This window comes from Ambystoma mexicanum, chromosome 11, assembly GCF_040938575.1.
Source record: "Ambystoma mexicanum isolate Mex_15411 chromosome 11, UKY_AmexF1_1, whole genome shotgun sequence".
Lineage (NCBI taxonomy): Eukaryota > Metazoa > Chordata > Amphibia > Caudata > Ambystomatidae > Ambystoma > Ambystoma mexicanum.
The window spans coordinates 971,266,354-971,285,358 of record NC_090934.1 but is presented as its reverse complement, the minus strand read 5'-3'; the positions used below and the strand labels follow the sequence as shown (position 1 = coordinate 971,285,358).

The window sequence follows — 19,005 nt, the reverse complement described above, 5'->3', positions numbered from 1 at the left end:
GCCATGCATAACAGAGCCTGGACTCCAGACTCTGCAGATACCTTGATTTGGATAATAGACTGAACGCCTAACCATGGGTTCATGTCCACTTCTTTTAAAAATGTGAAAGAATGTTGGGCTGTGAGAAAGAGGATAGATATGTGGTGGTGTACCACCAACTAGACTTATTGTTCTTCCTTTGGAACAGTTAGATTCTGGATACATCTGGATCCATGAAGACGTTAAAAACGGATCTAATAGAATAACGTACTGTACAACAGACACAGGTTGAGTACTGTATTAGACAAGAGAGAGTACTTTTCCTTGCCTTGCATTCACCTCCACCATTCATGGTTTTGATGGAAGTGTTCTTCAGGATTCTCCCTTGCTGATCCTGTCAAGCCAAGGATTCTAGGACGTTTTCATGTTAGTAGGATGTCTTTAGTTTCTCTGATACCAATACTGGATAACTAGAGGTAGGCTATCAATTGATTTTGATATTGTAGAACTGGTTCAAAGCTCCTTGATTTCGAGGTATTCATCCTTAAGTTCCACATCCTTTTATTTGGCTATTCCTTACTAGTCACTGATATTTTCATAATACTGACTCATATTTTCATTCAGCGACCTAATAATCCCTATTGCCATTGCTCAAGGTCTGGATTTGGCTAATTATAGTTGAGAGGCTGTCTGAAGTCAGGGCAGTCTTCTTGCTTATCCACTTCTGTTCTGTTGTTGCCTCCGGCTCATCCCTCTCGAGGTTTGTGTGGACCTCGAAGTATAGTTTACAAAGTGGTGTCCTCAGTTTAAGGCTCAAAGAATTCACTTTTTGACTCGAAAGGGGCCAGAATCATTTCCACCTTCATGGAATAAGGATGGCTGCTGGTGTCTCGATTGGAAGTACTGCAGTTGTAGTGAGATCCTGTGCCTTTCTCGCCATTTGAACTGCCCTCAAACCTCCTTACTTTATATAGGCAGCTGGGCTCTGATTGGCTTTAGACTGGAGGCATGGCCGATTCCTCTCTCTTTGCCCTGGAAGAATATTTGTTTTGCTTATGTATCCAACATTTCTAATCTGCCATCAGTTTCCATGTTTTCCTTGTCGCTACATTGGCCTACCCGATGGACCTTTAGGTTAAGGGATACATCTTTACGTTATTTGTTGTGGCCTCTTAATTGGATGATGTTTGTTCTCATTCTACCCTGTGTTGGGATTGAGAGGCAGCTGACGTGCTCCTTCTGTTGGCCCAAGGCTGCTCTGTTGGAGTTCATGCTTAGGTACAAGACTATGTAGCCCTTACATTTTACAGGGTAGGCTCCTAAGCCTGACATTTGACTACCTGCGAGGTATCGTATTTTCTGAGGTTGACAATAGGTAGCTAGTTTTAAGACCCTAGTAGGGACAGCAGTCTGGTGAGCAAGAGCGGAATGCAGAGCACCGTTTTCTTCCGTGTATTTTACAACAGTTCAGTCCTAGGCTTGTTTATACCACAATTAGTTCAACATTGACTTTGCTGTGCATTGCCTTGATAATGTATGGCAATAATTAAATAACACACATGGGGCCTCATTACGACCTTGGCGGTAGCCATGCCGCTATTGGCGGCATGGCTGCTGCTGAAATCGCATCCGGGTCCGGGTCCTCGGAATGAGGAATTACTGGGCCATTCCGAGTTCGGAAGGCCTGGTAATTCCTCCCTCCAAGGACCCGGACCCGGTCCTTCCCCATTCCCATTTCAGCCCCCATAGGGCTGAATGGGAATGGGAGAGGGAGCAAACAACGGGCCATTACGAGTTGGCCCGTTGTTTGCTCCCCCTTCCTCTCGCGGGGCCCGGTAAGCACGCCTGGTTTGACCAGGCGTTGCTTCCTGGGTCCCGGGAGGGGACCTCGTAATGAGGTGGTACGGGGTAAACGGCGCCAGCACCTTTTACGCAGCTGTTTACCCCGTACCGCCAGGGTCGTAATGAGGCCAATGGTGTGCTGTAAGGTATTCCAAGCAATAATTTCTTGATTGTGTGCCTACCATGACTCATTGCATGTGTTTTTTTTTTATATACAGCAAAAGCAGCCTCAAGTGTATTCTTATTCAGCATTTGAACTTTCGGTGCTTCCTTGTTCTTAATCTCTCTAAAGTCTTGGATCCAGTTGCCTTCACCTTGTTCCGTCTGGTGCTTAGATTGCAAGCAGGGAGAGGTTACGATTCCAGTGTTTAGCCAATTTTAGAATTTCCAGTTTCTCTCATTTCTTCCAGGCCCCCTTACATAATTCACTGGCTGGCATCACCACTATACGTTGAAAAAAAAAAGGTTTCATGGATCGGTTTAGAAGAAAAAGCTTGTTTAAACCTGTCTTGGTAGTTTTTAAAGAATTGGGCGCTGTGTACAGTAAACATACCACACAATGCAGCTTATGATAACGTATTTGAAGAGAATAGACATAGGTTATATTCCCAATTAGTAATTGTATTTCCCTAATTATTTGAAATGCCAACACATGTTTGGCAGTGTATACCCTAAACCTGTTTCAAGCATGCCTGAAAAACACTTCACATTCCCACTACTAACTTCTCCTATCCTGCATGTGCTCTGCTCTTTGTGCCTAAAACGTCATAAAACAATACATGTGCGTGGTGCTTTAAGTAGTTTTAAAATCTGAGTTTTGCATGTCTGGACTGTGTTTACAATTTGTATGCAAATATTTTGGTATTTTAATTTGTGTGAAACAGTAACGTATTTCGGCACTTCCTTAAGAATGGTGAGGTGGCGATGTTTTAAAATAGCTAGATTTACTTTTAACGTCTCTTGCACATAAACTCCATGAACTAATTTTCGAAAACGTAAAACTTATTTAATTTGAATACAAAAGGCCTGTTTCCGGTTTTCAACGTGTAGGTAAAACATGATGATCTTCCGTTTTCCATCACCAGCCAGCATAATGGCGTAGGTGTGACTTTCACACAGTTCTTGTCTCCTGCTGGTGGATCAGATGTTGCTTTGAGAAAGAGGGCAGACGTGGGTAGGCTTCGCTGTGACTTCCTAAAACAGTCGTAGCGCGCCCTGTGCCTTGGGTTCAGTCCTTTATTCACTGTTCCTTCGGATGGATTATCTTTGCTGCCGCATTGGTTCTTTTCAATTTCCACACACTACATTCATGTATTGAGCTGTTAGGTAAGATTTTAAATTTAGTGCTAAATCTTCTTCACTTATGAGAACCCCAGAACTTTCTGGTTTAATGGTGGATTATTTTTCCCTATACCTCAGTGAGTGGGAACCTTTTTCCACACTCGCAGATCCTTTTACTCTTTCTATGGGTGTCATTTTTACACTCTCCATAGTGTCCTTTTAATTGCATCCCCTTTGATAACTTTTGACATATACTGCCCATTGTTTGTTGCTGGGTTGCCCTTTGAACTCCCCCTTTTTAATTTTCTGTGGCTAACCTTTTGCGAACTACAGTTCCCAGGGATAGAAAGCCTATGTTAACCTCTCTAAACTTTATTTAGGGTAAGCCCAGCACACCCCACCTTATGTGGAGTGCTGGGGAGATGCAATGTATCCCCTTTCTCATTTTAACTGTAACATTTCTGTTACAGGGACAAGCTTACCTTTTTATAGCTAGTGGCACTGAACCTTTTTACTAATTCGGTGCACCTTTACTGTTTCCACAGCCCAGGTGAAGGCACCCATGGGTGCTCATTTTACTAAAATGGCCCGGTCTTCTTTTTTTGCCATTTTAGCATTCCTTGTCCTGTCTTGTATCTTCCCCTGCCTTCCAGGGCAGGAAAGTCCTTTGTGTGATTTTCATCTTTGGTGGGAGACCTCGATCAAGCCTACCCAGGCGCCAGGGTGTCTGTGAAGGCAGGAAGCGAGGGAGGAGTCCACAACTCTGCAGCCCTTTGTCTTCCAGCCCGACTGCAAGAATTCAGTTCAAACTGGGAGGCTGTCTGTTCTGAAAGGACCGCCAACCCTCCAAGTTTGAATGTTGCATGTCTGTTTGATTGGCTGGGTTCCTGCATAAAAGTCCGATCTTGGAAGCTGAAGAAGTAGTCGAGCGCTGGAACCAAATCCGAAGAGGGAAGATGAAGAAAAGGCAGCTGAGACGATTTCCAGCGACTGGAGAGCCTGCTGTGTAAGCAGAGCCTGCAATTACCCTTATTTCCAAGCGACCTGGGCACTCTGAAAACAACGACCCCGATGCAGAGCCTGGTGAGATCCACTAGACTTAAGAAGACCTGCATTTTGCGCCATTCCACGTCATGTTGCGACCTTGCGTAGCTGCAATACCCTGGCACCTCGAGCCATTGTGTGGTGCATGGTCTTCCGAATTCCAAATCGAGCTGAAAACTTTGGCATCCTGCTGGACCTACGGAGACTTGAATTAAGTCAGAAAAGTCCACAAAGTCCCTTCACCAGAGAATATGACCTTGCAAGTGTCTTCTTCTGGCTCTTGAAAAAGGGCACCAAAACCTCAGAGCTGCATCCAGCCACAAAGGAACTCTTGCCTGGAGCTTTCCCCGTTCATACTGTCCCTTCCAGTGTGCTGTCTTCAGTCTTCACGACAAGGAATTCAGCTACCAGGTTTTTGGCTGCAGATCCTTAAGTCTACCCCGCTGCAACCTCTTCTTCTGTATTGAGTAAACCGTGCAAAGAAACTCTTGCCTGTGATCCCTGCAGCAAAAGACCTTCCAGTGTCATGTCTTCAGTCTTCATGATAAAGGAATTCAGCGACCAGGTTTCTGGCTGCAGATCCTGAAGTCTTCTTGCTGGAACTCTTCTTCCGTTCTAAGGTACTGTTTTAACTGGGGTACTTACTTACCTTAAGCCTTTGTGATTTATCTAAAGCTTTTGGGGTGTTTTCTGTGATTGGGAGTCCTCTCATCCAGTTCACCCTGACCCACTGCTGGAATTCTCCTAGGGTGTCTGCTCGGAAGTTCCTGGACGCTAACTAACTTTAAAGTTAACTACTTACTCTTCCTGCAACTGAAGCCTGTCTCACCCTGCCTACAGCTGCTCCTAGACCACTAGGGTCTCTCTTCTGCCCCCAAGTGAATTCATGCTATAGAATAGTGAAGGACTGGATAAGTAAAGGATTCTGTCTTGAAAAGTATAACAAGTGTTTACAAGTACTTACTTGTGAAAGAGTTGGTTGGTAACTGTAACTCTGAGAGTGAACAGTTGGAAACCTTCTTACTAACCTTGAATATGTGTTGTGCCATTCTGAAAAGTATAAATATGGTTCTTACTCCTATGTCCCGTCCCCTTTTCTCCATACTGTATGAGCGTCCTTCGCTAGGTACGTGAGACAGAACCTTTTTCACCAGAAAAATTATCTTCCTCTTTAAATTTAGGTGCGCGCAGGGGTGCGTCCCTGGGATCATCCGCTCCCCTGACTCTGCCCACCAGCGTCACTCCTCAGTTCACATTTTCAAATCGACAAAAACAGACCGCTTTCACCAGCGCTCCTGGGTTAGGCCTCCCACCTTGTAATTCCACGCACTCTTCCCCAGAGAAGTATTTGTCTTCTTTTTTCTATTTGTATTAGGTACTGCTCTGTCCTCTGGTGCCACTCTCCTCCCCGGCACATTTTGACGACAGCAAGCTTTAGCAGGTGTCCAGCCTGCGAGGGTCCCTTCCCAATGTCTGACCCCCATGCCCTCTGCCTTGGTCCAGCCCATGGTTGAGATGGCTGTACCGCGTGCCACGCTTTGACTCTGTGCGCGCCCAAGAATTGACTAGCCAGGTGGCGAGAGCTCTTCGAAGATAGGGTCCGGAGGACCTTAAAGCATTTGTGAAACGGAAGACCAGGCCCAAGGTTAGGTGCCCTGTTCTCTTCCGCACCCAGCATGGGTGACTCTTTTCCTGGGAGGTGCCCAAGCGGGAGGTACCTCTCAGGTCTTAAAACCAGCAGAAATGCCGAGACTGCTCCTGCTACCAGCCGCAGACCGAGGGGTTGCAAGATCCTACCAGTGCTACAGCTGAGGGGCCGCAAGGCTCTATTACCGGGTCCCAACCTGAGGAGCTATGCCCTAAACCCGGACCCATGCCTGAGGTGGCGCCTGCATGCAGCACTACCGGCACCATGGCTGAGGGCACTCCGCCTACCAAGCCTTGACCTGAGATGTAGGGAATGTCACAACCACTACTGCTCAGCGTACTGGTGGAGGCCGGTCCCAGCTCAGCAAGTACTAAGACGCAGGCACGGAGTAAAACAAAATGGCCGCTGGGCCAGACAAAATTGCGGCTCACCTGGCGCCATCTCGCTTTGGAGATCAGGCAGTGGAGAGCGCTTCCAGGTGGGATTGGACCACACCGGTCACCTGATGCACATCCTATCCCTCCACTTCGCAAGGCGGATACATACCGCCCAATTTAGTGAGACAGGGCACGCCCAGGACACATCAGCCTTAGGGCCCACCCCTATGCCTATCCCATCAGGCACACCTCCGGCTTGAGAAAACAGGTTCTTCGAGAAGTTCCTCGCCCTTATGAGATCACCAAAGTTTGGTACCATCCTAAGGGACATGCTCCCTCCTGTACAGCCGCAAGCACCCACGGCAGTATCGCCCCGGGGTCCTGCTCAGCCCTGGCTCCCATACCTGTACCAATCATGGCAGCTCTGGCTCTGCCACCTCAGCAGCCTCTGGCACTTATAATGAGCACGCCACAGTGCCTGCGCCCAGCACTCCTCCGGCTCCACAGGACACAACAGTGGACATAGACGAGGAGAAAGACCCGGACACCACATCATCGGCCAAAGCTTTTCATGGGCGCTTGGCGGGCCTGGCTGGGTACCTAGGAATCCCGCAGCCACAGGTGGAACAACCGGAGGTAGGGGTACTGGCTGAAGTTCTTTGACTACATCCTCCTACTAGAACTGGGATTCCACTTAAAAAGGATATCGAAGCATTAGCCAAAAAAGCTTGGCTCAAGCCACACTCTAACCAGCCTACCAACAGGCATTTTGACGCTAAGTACAGGCAAACAGAAGGGGACGCCCCCCTATTGTCGGCACATCCCCAGCCGCACTCCTCAGATACCGGCGGCATCACTGTACTTTAAGCCACAATCGTCCTCCGAGACTTCGACGTCTGCACTCCTGGGCAAGGAGGAAATGCTCTTGGAGGCATTCAGGAAGAAAATTGACTCTTAACACCACTCTCCACCTGCGCCAAGCCAACGCTGATGCCATGTGTGCAGCTGTCAACTAGAAGCTGTGGCTGAAAATTGCAGATTTCCTTCCTGATCTCCCCACCCACAACCAGGCTCGCTTCAACGGCGGAGGCCAAAATCGTGGCACTAGATATAATGGCATCCACAGTGGTTCACATTGACACATTAGGCCGAGCCATTTGTATTGCCACGGACATGAGAAATTATGGATTGGCTCAAGGTGACAGAATTCATCCCAAACGTGCAGGAGCGCATACTTGTCCTGCTTTTCGAGCGACCTCTTCCATTCAACAACAGATGAGGAACTTTTATAAGAAAGAGAGTAACTCCCAGACAGCAAGATCTTTGTCTATTCTTAACGAATTTCACACCCAAGACCTACAGCTAAACGCACCAGCGCTCGGACAAATGTCGCTCCTTTGGAGGCTTTAGAGGCTTCCAGAAGAGACAACCGGACAGATCACCTAGACGGCACAGGCGCAAGCAGCATAAGGCAGCTAACAAGTTTTTTTTCCAGTACCCCTCCTTAGCCCCAGCCTCAGAGGGGAAGAAGTTTTGACAGGTGTGAGGAACTCATGGTGACAACAAGTAAGATAGACACAAGTGATCACAGTTCAAGGGTGTTTATTGAACAATGAAATTGGTATGCAGGTTGGAAGAACACCTAATCTAAGCATAAATCTAAGATGGAGCCAGCTGTCGACCATCAAATGAAAATAAGGCAGTCCTAGTGGCGTCAAGTCAAATAAAAAGGGCCTAGAGTAAAAAAATCTATTGCCAAATCCTTACGCTAAGTAAAAAGGGTGTGGGGTTAAGTTCTCAAGGAAAGAAAGAAGTGTTCTCAAATGTTAAGTCAGAAGGCGATAGCCTGGGTCTCCCTTCCCCACGTTCGGAGCACGGGGTAAGGTTGGAGCTTGTAGCACAGTATGGTCTCGGGCTTCTACAGCACGAGACAACAGTTCCAAATGGCAGTTCTCAGGACCGTCAATGGTCAAGTCTCGTTTACTCTGATAGTCTCTTGCCTTTGGGGCCTGATGAGATTAAACAAAAGAAACCTTTAACAAATGAAATTTTGTTCCCAGAATTCGTTGGGTGATGGGTTCACCCTTGGGTGCCCCTCTTCTGGGCTTACCCTTCTCAGTTGTAATCCACAAATCTCAAGGTCTTTATAAACAGTTCCAAAACACACTGTTGCTTGGGACCGTAGACTCGGCACCTCCCGGAGATTCTCTTCTCCATTTCCTTTCACTGTGGGATTTACTTCCCCATTTCTTTCAGCCAATTTACTGGTCAACGTCTTTCGATTGTACAGGGCTTTTGCTCGACGCTCACGTATGACCACTTTGAGTTCCTTTGGCAGCCTTTGTATAGCCTTTTGGTTTTTGTAGTTTCTCAATATGGGACTCGACCAGAGTCTCTCGAGTTAGCACCCACATGGTGTCCCTTTCCCTCTGCAGCTTGTCTCCCCCTCACACTTTTAACAGTTCCTTTATAGTTTATTAGCTTTGGTTCAAGAACTTGTATGATTTGCGATTCACATTCAACACAGCCCAATGCTTATCTATTCCCCCCTCGACTCACTGGCTGTGATGAACTGCTTGGCTTTCGGCTTATCTGGAGTGGGCTGGTACCATGGGCGTGGGTTTCTTCTCTGATCCACCCTCTGATCCACCCTATCAGCATAGGCTTGCCCCGTGTCCCATTGACATCTGCATCAGTAAACTTGTGCTATTGTTTGGGGTCTTAGATCCCCCTCTGCAAAGGTTCTGTGGGCCTGGGACGAAAAGGGCTAGGTCACTCCTCTCCTCGCCACCCTCTCGCTTCCTGCTGCCTTTTGAACTGCTGTGCTTCCTCCTACTGTCTGCCATGCTTGCCTTTCTCATACTGTGCTCTCTGGCTCCACCTTCTATCCCTGTGGGGAAAGGAAAGGGTTGTCAGGTGTGTGTGATTCTGATCATTTGCCTCACTTTGCTTGACAATGGTATTGAGACATGTCAGGTAAACGGCTCAAGTGTTAGGCCATTGTCAATTGTGTTGTGCTAAAGTGTTTGCAGTGGAAAAGGGGGGGCAGTGGTTTGGAATGTTCTACGTGAGAGGATGGGCAAAAGATGTTAAAGGAAGGGGGATACTCTGCCTCAACCGTCGGTGTCCCACTCCCCGAGGACCCCCATCCAGGTGATACTTTCTGCCTGATCCACCGCCAGGTACTGGATCCAATAGCGATGCCAGTGTCCTGGCCACTTGGGTGACAGATCCCCGGGGCCTAGCTAGGGAGACACCTTCAGGTTTCTCACACAAGCTCATCCGGATTCACGAGTCTCCGGTGGGGGGCAGACTTGCCCTTCACGTACACTGCTGGTGGACAAAGTTTACAGACCCATGGATCCTCTCTGTGGTATCCACGGGCTTCCAGAACCCTGATTCCTCCTTCTCCTCCTTCCTCCCCTCCGCTACCGCAGATTGGTACAGAAACTCTGCTAGCGGAAACCACTCTCTCGCAACGAGCCAGGCAGTGGAGGAAGTTCCAGCCTGGCAGCGGGGGCTTGGCTTCTATTCACAAATTTTCACCATGCACAAAAAGAACCAGGCTGGCCTGAGAGTTGTGTTGGACCTTTCCTCCTTGAACCACATTGTGTGTGGGAGACTGGATGTGCTCCCTGGATCTGAAGGATGCTTACCTACATGTCCCGATCTGGGAACCCCATTGGTCCTTCCTGAGGTTCAGGATAATGGCTTTTCACTTTCAATACAGGGTTCTACCCTTTGGACTCAATTCGGCTCCCAGGGTCTTTACAAGGCTAATGAACGCAGTGGCAGCCATACTCAGGGCATAGGTCCATCACATTTATCCGTATCTAGACGACTGGCTAGTCAGGACGAGATCTCCAGAGGCGGTCCAGCACACAGCCTGCGCCCTCATGGATTCACTATACGAACTGGGATTTTCTATCAATCTCAAAGTCACAGCTATCGCCCACGCAGAGTCTGACCTTCCTGGGCCTTATATGGGACGCAAGGTTCGAGAGGATCTTCCCCTCGTCGGACAAGATCACACCTATCAAGAGGGCCACTGGACATTTTCTCAGCAGAGTAATGACATCGGCGTGGTGGTACCAACACTTGTTACGAGTCATGGCTGCATGTCTCCTCGCAGTGCCACATATGAAGCTCAAAATGAGGAGGCTGAAGCTGCACTTCTTAGCCTCCTGGAATTAGGAGAAGGGATCTCAGGTGGTGCAGGTCGGCATACCACAACATCTCCACCAGGACCTAGTCTCGGTGGGGTACAAACCTAAACCTGCGGATACGCATGCCCTTCCAGCAGCCGGCACCTCAGGTCAACATTACCACAGACTCATCCCTAGAGGGATGGGGGGGGGGCTACCCTGGACAACCACAGTGTCCATGCAGTATGGTCACGTCAGGAGCAGCTGGCGCACATCAACTGGCTCGAGATGGCTATCTGGCTTGCCCTCAAGGCCTTCCTCCCCATGATTACGGCAAGTCTATTCTCATTCATTCAGACAGATGGCTCCACCTGCATGTGTTAATCAACAAGCAGGGTGGCACCAGGTCTCCTCCCCTCTGCAGACACTTGATCGACATCGGCGAGTGGGCTCTGGTGAACAAAATGCACTTGTCGGCAATCCACCTGCCAGGGGGAACCAACCTAGAGGCGGACAGGCTCAGCAGGCTGGGCTCGGACATCTACAAAGGGCAGTTGAACGAGAAGGTCCTTCAGAGGATCTTCACCAGGTGGGATTATCTGCAGGTGGACCTCTTTGCCACCAGTACCTAAAGGAGATGCCGCCAGTTCACCTACTGGCTGGGGCAAGGCAGGGGTTTGCTAGGCAGAGCGATGCAGATCCCTTGGACCAACATGAACGTGTATTTTTACCACCACTTCCCTGGTGCACAGGGTCATCTGCAGGGTCAGGGTGTTGCGCGGCCTTCGGCTCATCATGATAGCACCATTGTGGCCCGCAAGACCCTGGTTCTCAGAACTTCTCATTTTGTTGCATCAGCCCCCGGTACACCTCCCGGTGGGTCCGGCCCACCTACTCTCCCAGCCAGGGGGCACAATGATTCACCCAGCCCCGCAGAAGTTAGCTCTCACAGGATGGTTTCCTGAACGGGTTACCCTGAAGCATCTGCACCTGTCACAGGCTAACCTGGCTATCATACAAGGGGCTAAGAACAACGCTACCAGGAGCCAGTACAAAAGCAAGTGGACCAGGTTCTGTCACTGGGGCGAATCCAAGGAAATCGATCCATTGATTTGCTTGTTGGACGATGTTCTATCCTTCTCAATGCACGTAGCCCATTCAGGGGTGCAGGTAGACACATGCCGCACATGTGGCGGCCATTGAGGCCTACAAGAAATCCGGCGAGGAAGTCTTTTTATCCTTGAATCCTGTGTTCAAGAGGCACTTGGCGGGTCTGACTAGACTGTATCCACCTATAAAGAAACCACACCCTTAATGTGGTCCTGGACACCCTGGCAGACAAACCTTTTGAAACTATGGTGTCCGCAGACATCAGGCAAGTTAACATCAAGACGCCTTGCTAGTGGGCCTTACCTTGGCACGCCGAATCAGCGAAATCCAGGCGCTGGTGGCTTCAGAGCCATATATTACATTTCACAATGACAAGGTGGTGGTCAGGACACACCCTGCATGTCTACCTAAGGTCATCTCCTCTTCAACTGAATGACTAGATAGTATTACTGACATTCTTCGTGGACCCTAAGAATGAGGCTCCGAGGGTGTTGCACTGTCTCGATGTCAGACGTGCGCTAAGATTTTACCTGGACAGACCCAAGAGCTTCCGTAAATCGGAGGCCCTCTTAATCACCTGTGGGGGATCAGAACCAGGTTGTCAGGCCTCCAAGGCTTCCATAGCAAGGTGGATGGTTATGGCCATCAGGGAGGCATATGAGGGACACCACAAGTCATTGCCAACAAACGGGCATGCCCACGCCATCAGGGGACAGGGCCGTAGGAGTAATTATAAGTTACTCACTGTAGTGACTAACATACTCCTAGTCCATCGTCCCCTTTCCTCCATACGTCACACCGTCCTCCCCCTAATCGAACTGGTGTCATTAGGTAATGTTAATATTGTCGACGCGTCAAAGGGGACTGAGGAGTGGCGTTGGTGGGTGGAGACAGGGGAGTGCATGCTCCCAGGGAAGCACCACTGCATGCATCTATCTTTTAAAGGGGAAGACGATTTTTCTGGTGAAAAGGTTCTGTCTCCCATCCCTAGCGAGGTTTGCCCATACAGTATGGCAGAAAGGGGACCATGGACTAGGAGTACGTTAGTCACTACGGTGAGGAACTTCTATTTTACGTACCTGTGAATTGGTTGTGCTTCTTCCGCAAAAGTAATGCTGTTGGTTTCACTTTACTTTTCCAATTACGATATAAATGTGAGTGCCCCAATTGGGTCTTGCTTCCCCTGACTTGCTGTTAGCTTACCTTTAAGTTGCGGGTAGCTCCTTTAAAAAATATATGGGTTTTACTTACCTCGAGTTAGGTGTATGCCATCCTAAAATAAGTTAGTTAATGCCTACCTCAGTCTGTGTTCCACTGATCGGAAAAGCAACTGTAATAGTATATTACAGCATTAGGTTTTACATGCCTAGAGTAGCTGTGTGCCATTCTTAAAAAGTGTTTTTTAGGTGTAGCTGACCTTGGTCTGCCTGGTGCAATCCTAAATTAGTGTAAAGTTATTTCTGATCTTAGTCTATGATATTACTGTGTTCCACTGACCTAAAAAGCAACTGTAATTGTATATTACACCAACGGGTTGTACTCTCCTAGAATAACTGTGTTATCCTCAAAGTATAATGATCAAAATCAGTTTGGGAAAGTAGTCAAACGTGTAGTGCCATAAACATTTATTACTTCAACAAATTATTATCTGAAAGCTATAGTCAGATATATTTAATCCGATTCTGTACAGCCGAAAAATGTTTCGACCAAACTGGTCATTCTCAAGGCCCAATATCTTGACTAGGTCGTGCGAAAAATGCTGTCGCGTAAGGGAAGAGTTGCACATCAAAACATTTTTTGAATAGTTATCACAGGTCTAAAGTACACCAGATTGGAAAGTCGCATCCAATGGTATGGTGTGTAGAGAAAGGCCAAAATCTGAGATGAGGTAAATCCCTCAGGAAAAGCAGTCCACTATTAGGTTCCACGATCAAGGGGACATTGCCTCTAATGGTGCTATTCCCTTCTTATTAATAGTAAGTGGGATGAATCCCACGGTCAGCTTTCCTCAAAGTAGTTCTAGGTATATACTGTTTCTGTGTTCCACTATTCAGCAATATATCCTGGTAACAGGGTTGGTTGATTATGTGATTTCTTTGCTAAGTGCCACTGCTTAACTGACAGGGTCTACTACCCTTGTATTACTGAAAGTAATCTAAATGTACCTTGTGTTTTTACTCTCCGTGAATAGATGTGGCCTATACTAATGTATATGAGAAGGTCTGACTTCCCTAGAATTACTGTTAGGTATTCTGAAGAAGGTTTATGCTTTCGTCTGTGTACCTTCTAGCATTATGGTATACTACAGCTTCTATGTACTTTCCTATGGCCCTCTCTACCTCCTAAAATGGCCATGGCTGCTCTGTCTATGCTACCATATACTCAGGTGGTACATCCTTATACTAAGAGTGAATTCTGTGTCAGTTGAATGGTTTTACTAAGCACTTAGTTGGAGAAAAACTCTCCTAACATCTGTCATTAAGATAATTACCGAATGCTGCACCTGCAGGACACCCATGAGACCGAGGAGCCAGACATCACTTTTAGATCAGTACTATATTTGTTCACATGTGTTTTATTTTTTATTATTGATTGTGTTCTATAGTTTTTACAAACCTTAGACACATCACAAAACAATAAAGAGTACATAAATAAGTAGCATTTTTTTTTAAAGTACAAAATCTAAAAGCAAAGATTACATCAATTAACATCTATACATTTCAAAAACATTTTCCAGATATAAAACGCTGATGTTAAAACCACCAGGCAGTCCCCCAAAAATAGCCAACTCCAAAATTGATCAGTTAACATACTTGAAGCATCATGTGCCAGGGACTCATACACCCTCACATAGGCCTGGGTAACGTTACTACAGCTAGTGAAAAAGTGGCGACTAGACTCCATTTGTAAATCACATAGTCTACACATTTTGTCCTTATATTGAAGACCACTCAAATCACCAGTCACTTCCCAGGTTGGAAGTTGGTTCAATCGCAGCCTAAGCATAAAATCCCAAACATCTTTTCTTTTAGTAAACGGCAAATTTATTTTAAGTAGTAAAGTTAAAACCTTGTCTAACATATTCTTTAAATTTGGTGTTTGAGCTCGGATAGTCAATGGGTCTACATTTATCCCATTCAAATGCCTTGCAACCAAGCTCTTTGATCGTAACACCTAGTATAATCGGGAGATCTATCTTCAAATCAATCACCTTCAAAAATTCATGCACTTCATGTTCAAATTCAATGTATATTGTACATTTTGTAACTTCATTTTTGCTTAAGTGAAAAACAAGTTAATATCGTTGTATCATCATTCGACATACTCAGCATTTTGAAATAAAAGTTAACTTTGTTAATTTTCCATCTGGTGAGCAGGGAAAGCAATCCCTATTCACACCTAATGACTTCTATCGGAACACACTGATGCAGTCCCCACACAAAATTCCCGATTTTCCCCTCTAGGCTAGATGGCTTTTTTACCTCTTTTTCTAAATAAGGTTCCAGGCCATACTGGATTCCAGGTACCATTCTTGCTTTGTAAAGCTTCACCATAGCAGCGATGGAGAAGCTACCTTTATGGGCTACAAAGGATCTGATCACGCACACTTTTTTTAAAGCTTTTCGAAACGACATGATCACGCAGTATATCCACTTGCAGTTTAGCATGAATTGGGACTCCTAGGTATACACGTTTCTCAACCACTTCAATAACATCCTCTTCCATTCGCCATACAAACTTCTTAGTACCCCCCCTCCCCATTTGAGCTCACTGTCACCAGTGGACTGTTATTAATATTTGGGGGGACATTTCTGCAATTCACAAAGCATTGGGGCATATCTGACGCAAATAAGTTGTATAAGAAGTGGGCCAACACACCCCAGTTTTAGTCCACAATTTGTCATTATGCCCCAAGTAACCAAACCTTTATGATCTAATTGTATAAATTCATGTGTGTCACAGTAGAATTGTCTGACCAGATGTAAGATGGACCTATTACATATGGGTTTAAAAAATTGTTCACACAATTTCCTGGACACCGTGTCGAATGCCTTTGTGTAAACAATAAAGCACATATACAACTTCCAGTTTTCTTAAGACAATTTCTTATCATGAATAGAAGTACAAATATATTAAATTCAGTACCCGTGGCACTTCTGAATACCATTTGTTGGGGGGACAATATTGTAGATTCTTTTACCCAGGCATTCAATTTTTTAAACAGACAAGTGGCAAACATGTTGGCAATATTATCCAATAGTGCCAGCATCTTATAATTATTTGGATCAGCACAAGTTCCTTTTTTGAAAATTGGGACCAAGATGGCCTGTTTCCATGAGCCTGGGATAGTTCCACACTTAGCAACATATTTAAATAGACAAAACTATATTGGGGCCCACAGTTCCCTGTGTTTTTTAATTATCATATTTGGTATTCCACCAGGCCCAAGTGCTTTGTACATTTTAAGGTTCTTTATGATATATACTATGTCCTCCACATTGAACGTGAATCAACTGTCTTTATAATCCAAATACAAGGATTCATTTAGTATTCCACCCTTGTACATTTCATTGCAATCAACATTTCTTTTAAGATATGCACCTTCCATTGCAGCAATCCATTCATTCTCCGAAATCTGGTTAATTTCATTACCTTTCTTCATACGTTTGCCATTTACCAGATACCAACATTACTTGCTGTCATCAGATAATGCTTCAGATATTACATTCCAATTGACATCGAATTTGGATAATTTATAGGCTCAAATCCAATTTTTGTATCTTGTGATCACTTTGGCAATCAATCCCTTACCCACAAACGGGCTATCCATTTTATTTTTTAGCTTCCTAATCTCAGCCCGATGCAACTTTCTCTTTTCAGCAATGTTGACATCAAAATGATCCTTGAATACTTTAGTGACAGGAGTACCTTCACCCCTCAAAACTTATACAGTGTTTTGCCTTCTAAGTTGTCAACAATAGCCCTGATGCACTCTTCGGGATTAAAGTGACAATCTACAAAGTTCAGGACCTTTTTCTCTCAATATTCATACACACAGAGATTAAACCTCAGTATTTCTAGGTGTCCACTTTAACCTGTCAGCCTGTATATTGGTTGAAACATAGCCAAGTCCAGAATGATAACTAACACTCTGATACATCCTTAAATTTACCTTCAACATTGCATGGTCATTAGCATTAGTGAAAACTGTTTTATAGGCTTCCATTGACTCTGGCAAAGGTTGAGAAACCAATATAGTCAATTCCGGATTTAGACTCACCCCTGAACCATGTGGACAATTATTTAACACTTTTCATATCATTATCCTTCATATCTTCAAAGTCAATAATTTGCATATGCTAAATATCAAGATACCAGGCCCAGAATCTAGCGTTCCCAGCTTTAGATTTCTCACCTCTTTCAGTAGGCAAACAAAACTTACAGCAGGTTTCATTTAAGTCCCCCATAATCATAAACCATTTACCATCGTCCTAGGTTACCCAGTGGCTTAATATTGTGTTAATATACAACTGGATTTCCTTTATCATAACTCGACCCGGTGGATCATAAACATTGATCAACAGCAATTTCAATCTACAATCCTTAGTGCAATAGTTCAGCTGGGTTGCTATTGCACATTTATTTTTCAAAGCGGGCAGATATTCTATCGGATTTAGATATGTTTTTCTACCTGTTATAAGTTCTCCACTGGGTCGCCCCATTGCTTTGTTTTTTTAATGCCACTTTCTGTAAAATCATATAACCATCCATTTAACAAGGGTATGTGAGCCATGTCTCCTGTAAAGAGAAAATATATTCCAACAGACAATATAGGCCCTTATCGTGGAGAAATGATCGATATCCACACGAATTCCAAGATAGCAAATTAATCACTCTTTTTTCTAATATAAAAGGTTTATTCACACAACTTCATTTTTTTCAGAGACATAGGTTTTCCCCAATTTGTCATCTAGCAAGAAACCCGGCGTCCGTTTGGGGGAAATTGTTCTGCTTATAGCAGAATTATCGAGTAAAACAAAATCAGCATACGAAAGATTTTCGCTCGCATATACCAACCTTGAAGGGTTTACACCTATACCCTCCAAAGCTGCCCTAATACCCAAAATGTATAAATTAAACAAAACGGGAGCTAGTACACAGCCCTGATGCTACGATCCACAAGGATCCAACCAGAATACATGCCTTTTTAGTCCAACCTGACCTTGATGCTAATATCTTTATGCAGGAGTTCCAGCAACCGAAACAAGGCCTCTGGACAGCCCCATGTCCTAAGCATTCCCCAAAGCCTAGTTTGATCTACACAATCAAATGCCCTGGAGACATCAAGGGAAGAAAGCTATATTGTGCGCTTGGATTGGAAAGCCTGGTTTTTCAAAAGTTGCAATACAAGGCAATTCAGAATGGTATTGGTTCCCTTACGAAATCCGTCTAATTAAAATGCAATTTATTAGCATGAATTGCCCATCTTTCGAGTGCCCGAAGCAGGAAGGTAGAAGACATCTTATAGGAAGCATCCAAAAGGGAGAAGGGGTGATAATTAGCCAGACTCGCCCTATCCCCCCTTTTGAAAATTACTATCACAGTGGCCTCTCCAAGTTACAGGGCACCTTGCTCACCCAACCACATTGGAAAACAGCTGAAACTACCTCAGCCCATATAGAAGGCGCTGATTTTAATGTCAAATTGGAGAACCCATCGGTTCCTGGGTCATCAGAAGACTTGGCCCTCCCTATAGCCACCTGCATTCTTTGTTTGTCAATGTCTAATAGGGCCCATGCCTCCCTATCCATACAAGGCCTCGGTCACAAACGCACAAACTTCACTACACACAGCAGAATAGATCTCGGTGAAGTATTCCTCTCAAGCCTTGCCTGGAATCGGCTGATGTTGCAGGGAGAGTTGCAGACAACTCCCCCCAACCCCCTCGCATGAATCTCCAAATGTTAGTCGTATTTTGAGATGCCAGGGCTGCTAACATGTTTTCTGCATCTCTTTGCAGTAACAGGGCACGATGACCCTTCACCCAATTTCTGTATGTTTGTATAAGCTTAGTTATGACTGCAACCACATTTAAGCCCAATTTTTGTGTTTCCTTAAAATACCCCTCAAGCTTCTTCTTATGTATCACTGCACTAAACTTATGAGAAAGTATTGTGTGGTTTCTCTCCATTCTAATGTTTGAGAATGGAAACAGGGCGACCAGTGTATCCTTCAGGTGAAGTGAAAAAGAAAGAGGACCCACATCTACAAAGAGTCCTCCCAGTAAGTCCTCGTCAATTTCTGCATTAAACCTGGCTGCATTTTTAGGGCTCCAAATTACAGCATTGTTAGGAGGATTCATCTTTAGGGAATCCGAGAGCTGATCAGAGTTATCCATTCTAAGAATACCTCCAAAGGATGCCCTGAGAAGTGAATGGTCACTGCAAGTATTGGGGTCAACTCTAAAGTTGTTTATAGTGGAGAAGATGTGGGCGGAAACAAATATAAAGTCCAAAGTGGATTTGCTATCTGACCAAGTGTAATTAGGCGGTTTATCAGCAAAAGAATTCCCGTTTAG

General features: G+C 45.4%; 1 protein-coding gene across 5 annotated transcripts in view; it reads left to right on the top strand.

The window, feature by feature from the left end:
- The window catches only part of CPT1A (carnitine palmitoyltransferase 1A), a 634,145-nt gene that overhangs the window by 318,541 nt on the left and 296,599 nt on the right, over positions 1–19,005 (top strand). The window lies entirely within an intron of this gene.